The following is a 9470-nucleotide window of genomic DNA, read 5'->3' as shown; positions in this document are numbered from 1 at the left end:
CAAATACCACTCCTCAGTCATTGACAGTTGCCTCCCAGCAGCTAAAGTTTGAAGTGTCTGTCACTAAAACGATAGACTGGCTGAAAAACTGGGATGACACAGGGCAACTCACCACCTTTACTAGGCAAAGTCCTGAGAGCCCTGTAGAGTATACAGGTCAGGGACTTCTTGCAAAGCAGTATGACACAGTTAAGTATGTACACGCTACACTAAATACATGAATTTTTTTCCTAATGAAGTTTTGTCATTTACATGCTGAATTTTTTTAAATAACCATCTCTGTAAATGTTTCATATGCTTACTTGGTTTGTTTTATTCAACATAATTTGAACTTTCTAATAGCAAAATATGATTATCACAAACATTATGCTGTAATCAGAACAGCTCAGGTATGTAAAATCCTTGCATTTCCAAGTGGCTTTTTCTTTGGTAATTTTAATGATACATTACACAATTTTAAATGTTCAAGTAGTAGAAAAGTATATACAATGAAAAATAAGTCATCCTGTTACCCCAAAATCTTTAATTCCATTCCCAAAGGTATTTATTTTTTAAAATTTCTTAATGTTTCCAGAAATTTACTATGTATATACATACGTTTTCTGGAGGTTTGCTGTATACAAAGAGAAACACAAGATACACAGTGTTTAGTGCCTTGCCTTCTTTCTTTTTTTAAAAACATAACAATGTATCTTGGTCGTTTCTTTCATAACCAAATGTGCAGATCTAACCCACACTTTTGAATATTACAAAATATAAGGGGCCATTAATTATTTAACTAGCACTCTAGTAATGATCATTTGCATCATTTCCAGTTTTTAAATATTATAAACAATATTATAATTATCATCTTGCTCTGGTTACATATATAATTATAGTTCTAGAATAAGTTTTTAGAAGTGGAATTGTTGGATCAAAGAATATGAGTATTTTAAACTTAAGTAGAAGTTGCTCAGGTACTCACTCTTCTCCACCCCTCCTCAAAGTTAATGCTATGAAATATGTTAATTTTTGTTGAACTAACAAATGAAAAACAATACCTTATTTTTATTTGCACATACATAATTTTGAGCAGGACTGAACATCATTTCATAAGTTGTGGTCATTTGTGAATTTTTTTTCTGTGAACTGCCTGTTCAAAAATCTTTCTCAAGTTCTTAATTCTGTCTTTAATTTTAAGTTTGACTTTTGACTCTTTTATGGTAGTTTTACAATAGTTTTTATGTAGTTAAATTTATGTATCTTTTTCTTTTAGACTTGCAGAGTTTATGTAATGCCAAGATTAAAAAGAAGTGCACTACTAAAAAGAAGTGCCCATACTTTATTCTAGAATGTATACAGTTTTATTTATTTTAGGGTTAGCCCTTTAATTCATCTGTAATTTATTTTGGAAATGAAGTAGAAATCTAGCTTCTTTTTAAACCTAAATGACAAGCCAGTTGTTGTAATAACATATATGGTATAATCAACTCTTCTTTCTCCACTAATTTGGAATACTACTTACTTCCTAAATATCTTGAGGTCTATTTTTGGGTTCTCTATTGTTGTGATCTATATTAATAAAAATGTTCAATCAATGATAATTAAATATTTTAAATTTGCTTAGATTATTATTAGATGTAATTATCTAGTGTCTCTTTATGAAGTATATCAACCAAAGTTGAGAAAATAGACATAAATCATATCATTAACTTGCTAACAGTCTGGTTACTATAAATTAGAAGCACTGGGATTTTCCCTCAACATTTTCTTCGACTTGTCCTGAGGCTCCTAACACCCTAATTTTCTAATCTTTACTTGACTCTTTAATGGTGTGTAGCTGTGTTTCCTGAAGTACATCTCATGTTTCGTCTAAAATCAGAACTACTAGGGTGTGGTTTAAAATACAGATTCCTGGGTCCCATCCTACCCTGGTCCTTCTGGACCAAAACCTCTCTCAGTTGATCCCAGAAATTTGCATTTCATCAGTCAAAGCTTGAGAACTGTGACTGCATAACATTGTTTTATTAAACATTACAGGAATTAAGTAAGGAGCAATATGGTTTGTTTTCATCTTCAACTGTCCCTTTAGCACAACTAAATCGAAAATGGTAAAGTTATTTGTTTAGTTCTGTGAGCCTCCCCTCTGTCCAAACAGCTGAAACATCCTGCTCTAAGAATCTATGAGAAACAGCTCAAAGCACCAAAACAACTATCCCCTGGTCACAAACACTAAAACAGGCAACAGAAAATTTCTTGATTGAGATTAGGTTTTTAATCAACAGCAACAGATAAGGTGACTGACAGTCAGAAAGAATCACCTGAGATGTGACGTCTAACACAGTGGCAGCAACAAAAGCTCCCTATAACTGATGGACAAGAAGCAAACTGGCTTGACACATGTAAAGCAGCCAAGAATATTCTCTGCTATTTCAGTCAAAACAGTGTGGTCTAATCAATAATGCAAACATCCTGTTTCTCAAGCTAACAACCTCTGTCACTGGAACCCTCAGAGAGATAAAGAAACTGCTGGTACAACTATAGCTAATCTTTCTCTAGTCTGAAACGTCAATAGACTAGGCAAATAATACTGCCGAGAAAGGGAGAAAAATCTCACAGGCAAAAAGTAATTTGTTTAACATTTTTTATTTCTTTTTGCTTTGCACATGTCTCCTCCCACTTCCATTTCAGAAAGCTTTCAGTAATGAACTATGAAAGGATTCATGGGAGAAACAGGTTGTGTACAAGAAGGAAAGAGAAGCAATTGTATTGATAGAATTGTTCAGTTTTATGTATATTGCAGGATGGGGAGGTGAAAGAGTAGATGATGAAATAACTTCCTACCCTAATTTTGCAGGGGAAGTCTTATGAGATCTTTTATGTTGCATGAGTTTGCCTAAAGATATTCATCCTTAAAAAGCTGGCCTATTTTGCCATGAGAGGTAAGGGTACTACATTCAGAATCTCTGGGTATTCTCTCTGATTATCTGTATAAATGGCCATGTGGAGCTTTACAGATAGTGGAAGAACTTGGTGGGAGAGAATCAAAGCCACTTTTATTAAGGGAAGGAGATTTCCTTTGGATGATGCTTTCGGTGTTGTTAAAAGAAAACTTCAGACAAATCAGATTTGATGGAGTTTAACTGAGCAAAAAGAAGCAATGATTCATGAGTCGGGCAGCCTCCAGAATCACAGCAGATTCAGAGAGACTCCAGGAGTGCCTCGTGGTCAGAACAAATTTATAGACAAAAAAAGTAAAGTGATGTCCAGGAATCAGAAGTGAGGTACAGAAATAGCTGGATTGCTTGCAGGTTGGCGTTTGCCTTATTTGAACACAGTTTGAACACTCAACACTCTATGAGTGGTTGAAGTGTGGCCACTGGGAATGGCCAAGACTCACTTATTGTAACAGGTGTGTATTCCCGAGTTAGGTTTTCTATCTTGTCTTTTAAGCTAGGTTGCGGTTAGTTCACAGACTCAAATATAGAAGTAGGGAGTCCTTCTCAGGCCAAATTTAGTTCACTCTAACAGCGTCGATAACAGGAGTCCCGTGGTTCCTTCTAGGAGTGGGCAGTAGTGCCACTTGCCCTCATCTAAAATCTTGGCTGCTATTCAATGGAAAATACATTTAAGGGGAAAGAGTGAAACATAATCACAAACATTATCTCAACACCCCTTCTCCACTAATATCATCCCTATCCCTGGGCTCCGGCTGAAAGGGAGTGTGGGAGAATTTTGTCCATCCTCATCCTCTAAGTAGAGCCCAGGCCTCAGTGGGACTGCAGCAAGTCCCAGTCACTGTTCAGACAGTGGGAAGCTCTCTGTCACCAAGGTAACTCCCTATTTCTCCAGCATTTTTAGATGCAGTATGAATGAGCCATTAGCCAGCAGTCCTTCTGCTATGGTTTGGATATGCTTTGTTTGGCCCTGCCAAATCTTATGTTGAAATTCAATCCCCAGTGCTGGAGGTGGGGCCTAATGGGAGGTGTTTGGATCATGGGGGTGGATCCCTCATGACTGGCTTGGTGCCATCCTCATGGTAATGAGTGAGTTCTTGCTCTATTAGTTCCCACGGGAGTTCTTCCCAGAGCTGGTTGTTAAAAAGAACCTGGTACCTCCTCCCTCCCCTTTCTCTACCTCTTTTTTCTCCAGGTGACCTCTGCACAATGTCTCCCCTCTCTTTTGCCATGAATGGAAACAACTTGAAGCTCTCACCAAAAGCAGATGCAGCCACTATGCTTCTTGTACAGTCTGCAGAACTGTGAACCAAATAAACTTCTTTTCTTTATAAATTATCCAGCCTCTGGCATTCCTTTATAACAACACAAATAGACAAATGGACTAAGACATTTTCTCCATACCCGTACATTCCCCACACTCACATCTCCAGGATAAACGTACTTTCTGAGAGTTGGGGGCCAAACGGGAGAAAGGAATAAAGGCTTCCCACTTTTTCTTTATGCCTGATCAGTTTCAAAGGCCACCATGCCATATCAGGCTGTTTAAATCCATTCTCCTTGGGAGTGGTTTTAACTTGGGTCATTCTTTGAAATGCTAAGGCTGGATTCCAGAAGGAAAAAAAAGAAGAAAGAGGAGAAAGAGTGGGAGGTAAATAATTTGTATATATCTGAAAATTGCCAAAGGAATAGAATACCATAAAATACAGAACAAGAGTTGCCAATAAAGAGATGGAGAGAAATCATATGGAGACTGATTCCTAGATTTTAGAGAATTGAGACAACATTATCATTATTTAACTATATGACCCCCTCTCCCTACCCCCAAAATATTGTATTTCTATTGTGAATTTTGTTTTGAGAATTGTTTATATTCTTTGAGATAATCAGAGACATTCTGGATAGAGAAATTGGGTTGGAAGCTCTGGCCTAAAGCCCAAAACATACAAAACTTATTCTGTCTCATAGCTTCACATGAAATCTCTATGCCAGACCTGACATCTCCCTTGAGCTTCACGCCAGTGTCTTCATTCAATGCATTAACTATCTGTTGCTATGCAACCAATTACTCCAAACGTAGCAGCTTAAATCAACAAGCATTTATTGTCTCACATAGATTCTGAGGGTCAGAAATCTGGGAGCCCCTTATCTGGGTGGTTCTGAATCAAGGTCACTCAAAAGGTTGCAGCCACGCTGTCATATGGGGCTACAGTTATCATAAAGCTCAAGTGGGGCTGGAGAATGCACTTCTAAACTCATTCACATGGTTGCTGACAAGCCGCAGCTCCTCACTGGTTATTGGCCAGAGACTTCAGTTCCTCACCTCATCGGCCTCTCCACAGGGCTGCTAACAACACATTATCTGACTTCCCCTAGAGCAATAAATGAGAGGGAGAGAGTAGACACCCAAAAAGGTCACTACTGGCAAGGATACAGCGTAACTGGAACTTCCATACATTATTGGTGGGAATGCAAATTGTACAATCACTTCAGAAAACAGTTTGGCAGGTCCTTTTATTTATTTATTTATTTTTGAGACAAGATCTCACTCTGTTTCCCAGACCTGGAGTGCAGCCGCACGATCTCGGCTCACTGCAACCTCTGCCTCTCAGGCTCAAGTAATCCTCCCACCTCAGCCTCCCGAGCAGCAGGGACTACAGGCATGCGCCACCACGCCAGGCTAGATTTTTTTTGTATTTTTTGTAGAGACGGGGTTTCGCCATGTTGCCCAGGCTGGTCTGGAACTCCTGAGCTCAGGCGATCCGCCCGTCTCCGCCTCCCAAAGTGCTGGAATTACAGGCATGGGCCACCGAACCTGGCCTGACAGTTTCTTATAAAGTTAAATAGACATGTATATAAACATAAGTTTCTGTTATGATCTGGTAATCTCTCTCCTAGGTAATTATCCAAGAGAAATTAAAATATATGTTCACACAAAGACTTGCACATGAAGGTTTATAGTAATTCTATGCATAATAACCAAAAACTGAAAATACATTTGACCCTTGAATAACATAAGGCTTAGGGGTGCTGACCCTTGCACATTTGAAAATATTTTTAATGTGAAAAAAATATGTTTAACTCCCCCAAAACTTAACTACTAATAGCTTACACTTGACTTAAAGCCTTACCTATAACATAAACAGTTGATGAACAGATATTTTGTATGCTACACGCATTACATACTTTATTCTAACAATAAAGCAAGCTAGAGAGAAGAAGATGTTATTAAGAAAATAATAGGGAAGAGAAAATGTATTTACTATTCATTAAATGGCAGTGGATCATCATAAAGGTCTTCATCTTTATTATCTTCACATTGAGTAGGTTGGGAAAGATGAGAAAGAGGAGGGGTTGGTCTTGCTGTCTCAGGGTGACAGAGGTGGAATAAAACCCATGTATAAGTAGACTCATGTAGTTCAAATCTGTGTTTTTCAAGGGCCAACTATAATTCAATTGTTCTTCAACTAGTGAAAGTGGATATAAAGTATAGCACATTCATACAAAGGAATGCTATTCAGCATAAAAAGAAACAGACTACTGATACATTCATCACCATGGATAAATCTCAAAATAATTATGCTGTGAACAAAGCTAAACACAAAAAGCTAACCCTATGATTCCACTTATATGGCATTCTGGAAAAGGCAAAACTATAGAAAGAGACCAATTAGTGGCTTGGGAATAGGGTGAGAAGATTGATTACAAAGGTGCACAAAGGAAGTTTTCTATACCTTGAGTAAGTGGCCTGCTTGTGTATTTTTGTTGATACTCAAAACCTATATCTGTGTCTAGAAGTGATAGATTTTACTGTATGTAGATTATGTATCAGTAGGCCTGACTTTAAAAAAATAAAAATGAAGACGAGAGGGTATTCTAATTAGTGGTAACAGCAAGATAAAAAGGCATGGAAGTATGAGAGTGTGGTTGGCACAAGTGACTGCAAGCAGTTCAATAATACAAAGGCATAACATTCAAAGCAAGAAGTGGCAAGCCATGGAGTCCTGAACTTTTCACTTGCATCTATAGCCTCCACCTTAAACTCATCACATCCAACACTAAAGCCTGCATCCCTCTCTTCCCCAAGAGTACCATAATGGTTGTTGACGTCATTTTCCTAGTCACCAAAACCCTAAAGCTTGAAGACTTTCTTGACTGCTCCCCTTACCTGTCCCACCAAATCCATGATGCTCTCTTGTGATGTGATGCATGATTTTTGTGGTTTTGATGGTAGCAGCAGTAGATGATGATGATAATAGTGGTGTTTTACTTCTCTTTTATATCATTCCTTCTTAATTCTTTGTTCTCATATGGTGTAAGCTTTTATTTTTTTTTTTTTTTTCTCACCAAGATTGGCATGCCATCCCTCTCACTGGTCTTAGTGCCTCTGGTCACTCTCTTTTCTTGCCAGATTAGTCTTCTGAAAATATCAACCTCATCCCATTGTGTTCTAATCAAAAACAAACTTGAAGTCCTTATCAATAAAAAGACTTCCTCTGCTGATCGTAATCTACTTTCTAAATTTATTCCTCAATATACTCAGGTTAACAAATTGCTTCAGAGACAACCAGCTTGATTTGTTCATCCCCTCGTGTGCATTTCCCTCAGGATACGTCATATAGCTCTGCTGAGGCACCCTCTCTTTTCCTCTCCACATATTTAAATCCCCCTCTTACATCATGAGCCAGGAAAGTTCTGTCCCCACCACTCTGATTTCTCACCCCAGTAAGATTCTTTGAGTCATACTCTCCTCCTTCTCCAAACTTTATAGTATCTATTCTACCTATTTAGGTTATTGGTGGTTATATTGATAATGGTAGCTTACATTTCTAGAGCCTTTGAAAGATTTGAAAGCACTCTACTATTCGTCATCTGGTTTGAGGCTTTCTCAACAAACCTATGAGACTACTCCTATATCAGAGACGAGGCTCTACAGTGGACAGGGATTTGCTTAAGATCACACAGATAAGTAGTAAGTTTTCAATACATTTTTTAAATAAGGGCATGAAGACAGAGCCAGAAAACTGATTTAGCAATCAAGAGGAAAAGGAAGGACTCTTTTTAATGCAGAAATAAAACTAAAGTCAGAAAAAAACTATTTAAAGTCAGAATTTGACCAGGATTACATTCATACAGACCACACTGTCTGCTTTGCCTTTGTGATACTGGTAGCATACATGAAAGGGCAGAATTTGTTCTATACAATTCAAAAAAATACATTTTTTAAAAAAGCTTAAAACTAGGAAACTACACCTTCAGCTACCACTTATTTCTGTTTTTGCAAATATTGGAGCTGACTGTGTGGGTGAGTTAACTGCTGCATAAAAAGTGGAATTAAAATTAAAAAGCTCTTATGTATATTTTTATAGAACAGAAATAATTAAAATTAACTGTAACTCAAAATCCAGTTAGTAGAGTTGGCATTTAAATTGGCTGTTTAATTAGCAAAATTCTATATGATTAAAGTAGTCACTTGAAAATGTCTTTCAAAAGTAAAGCATTTTAATAAGCTCTAGTTCTTAGATGATCTACATAACTTGATCTTTGTGTTCCCCTCTGGAATTGACTTGTTCTGCAGTTTGAGTTAACGAGTTCCTGGATTAATACTTCAGAAGGAAGCTAATCAGAATAAAAGTGGAAAGTGAATCTCATTTGACAATAAAATGTGTTAGGCCTCAAAAGACTGCTGGATATCTTCACCGTATAAAGGAATATAAGGGAGAAATCTTTTTCTTCATGTTAAAGTCTTAGAGCCCTATCTTAAGTTCTATCTGAGTTATTGGTTGGATGACTATTTTTGAGGCTATTGATGAATCAGAGAATTCTTGAAGTTGTGCTCTTGACCTAATACATTTTTTAAGCAAAGGACACATTTTTCAAAACTCCTTACACACAACCATAGGAAGATCTTTGATAGAGGATATCTAGTTCAGTCTCTCTTTTCCATTTAGAACGAGACCAAAACCATAACCAGCAGATAAGAATTCAAGCAGTTTTTCAAATTCCCCATGACAGAGGCTAGCCAGATATTCACCAAATACATTTCCTCTTCTTGTGCATCTAGATAAATTACATTTTACATCTCCCTTACACCTAGAAGTGGGACCATATGATCAGTTCCTGTGAATGGAATGTGAGAAGGGAAGTGCCATTGCCCCATCAAGGCACTTTAAAGGAATGTAACCTTCCTCACCTGCCTCCCTTTTCCCCTGGATGCTACCCGCAGGATGCCAGCATGCCTTTGAGGTGTAACGTCAAAGATGGCCGAGCCACAGGATGGAAGGAGGCCTATCTTTAAAGGGCTATGCACATCAGACCCTCCTACACACTATGATACACATCCCCACACCTCCCCACCTGCCCTCCAACACTCACTGCATTAATCTTCAAATTGAGTAAGAAATCAGGTGTTATTATCATAAGCCACTTCATTTGGAGGATTGTTTACTATAGCATTGAATGTTGTTCTATCTGCTAACTCTACGTTCCCCAAAAAGAAATTCCTACATGACTATCTACCATGCAATGTCTAAA

This window comes from Piliocolobus tephrosceles, chromosome 5 (genome assembly GCF_002776525.5).
Source record: "Piliocolobus tephrosceles isolate RC106 chromosome 5, ASM277652v3, whole genome shotgun sequence".
NCBI lineage: Eukaryota > Metazoa > Chordata > Mammalia > Primates > Cercopithecidae > Piliocolobus > Piliocolobus tephrosceles.
This window is presented reverse-complemented; position numbering follows the sequence as displayed.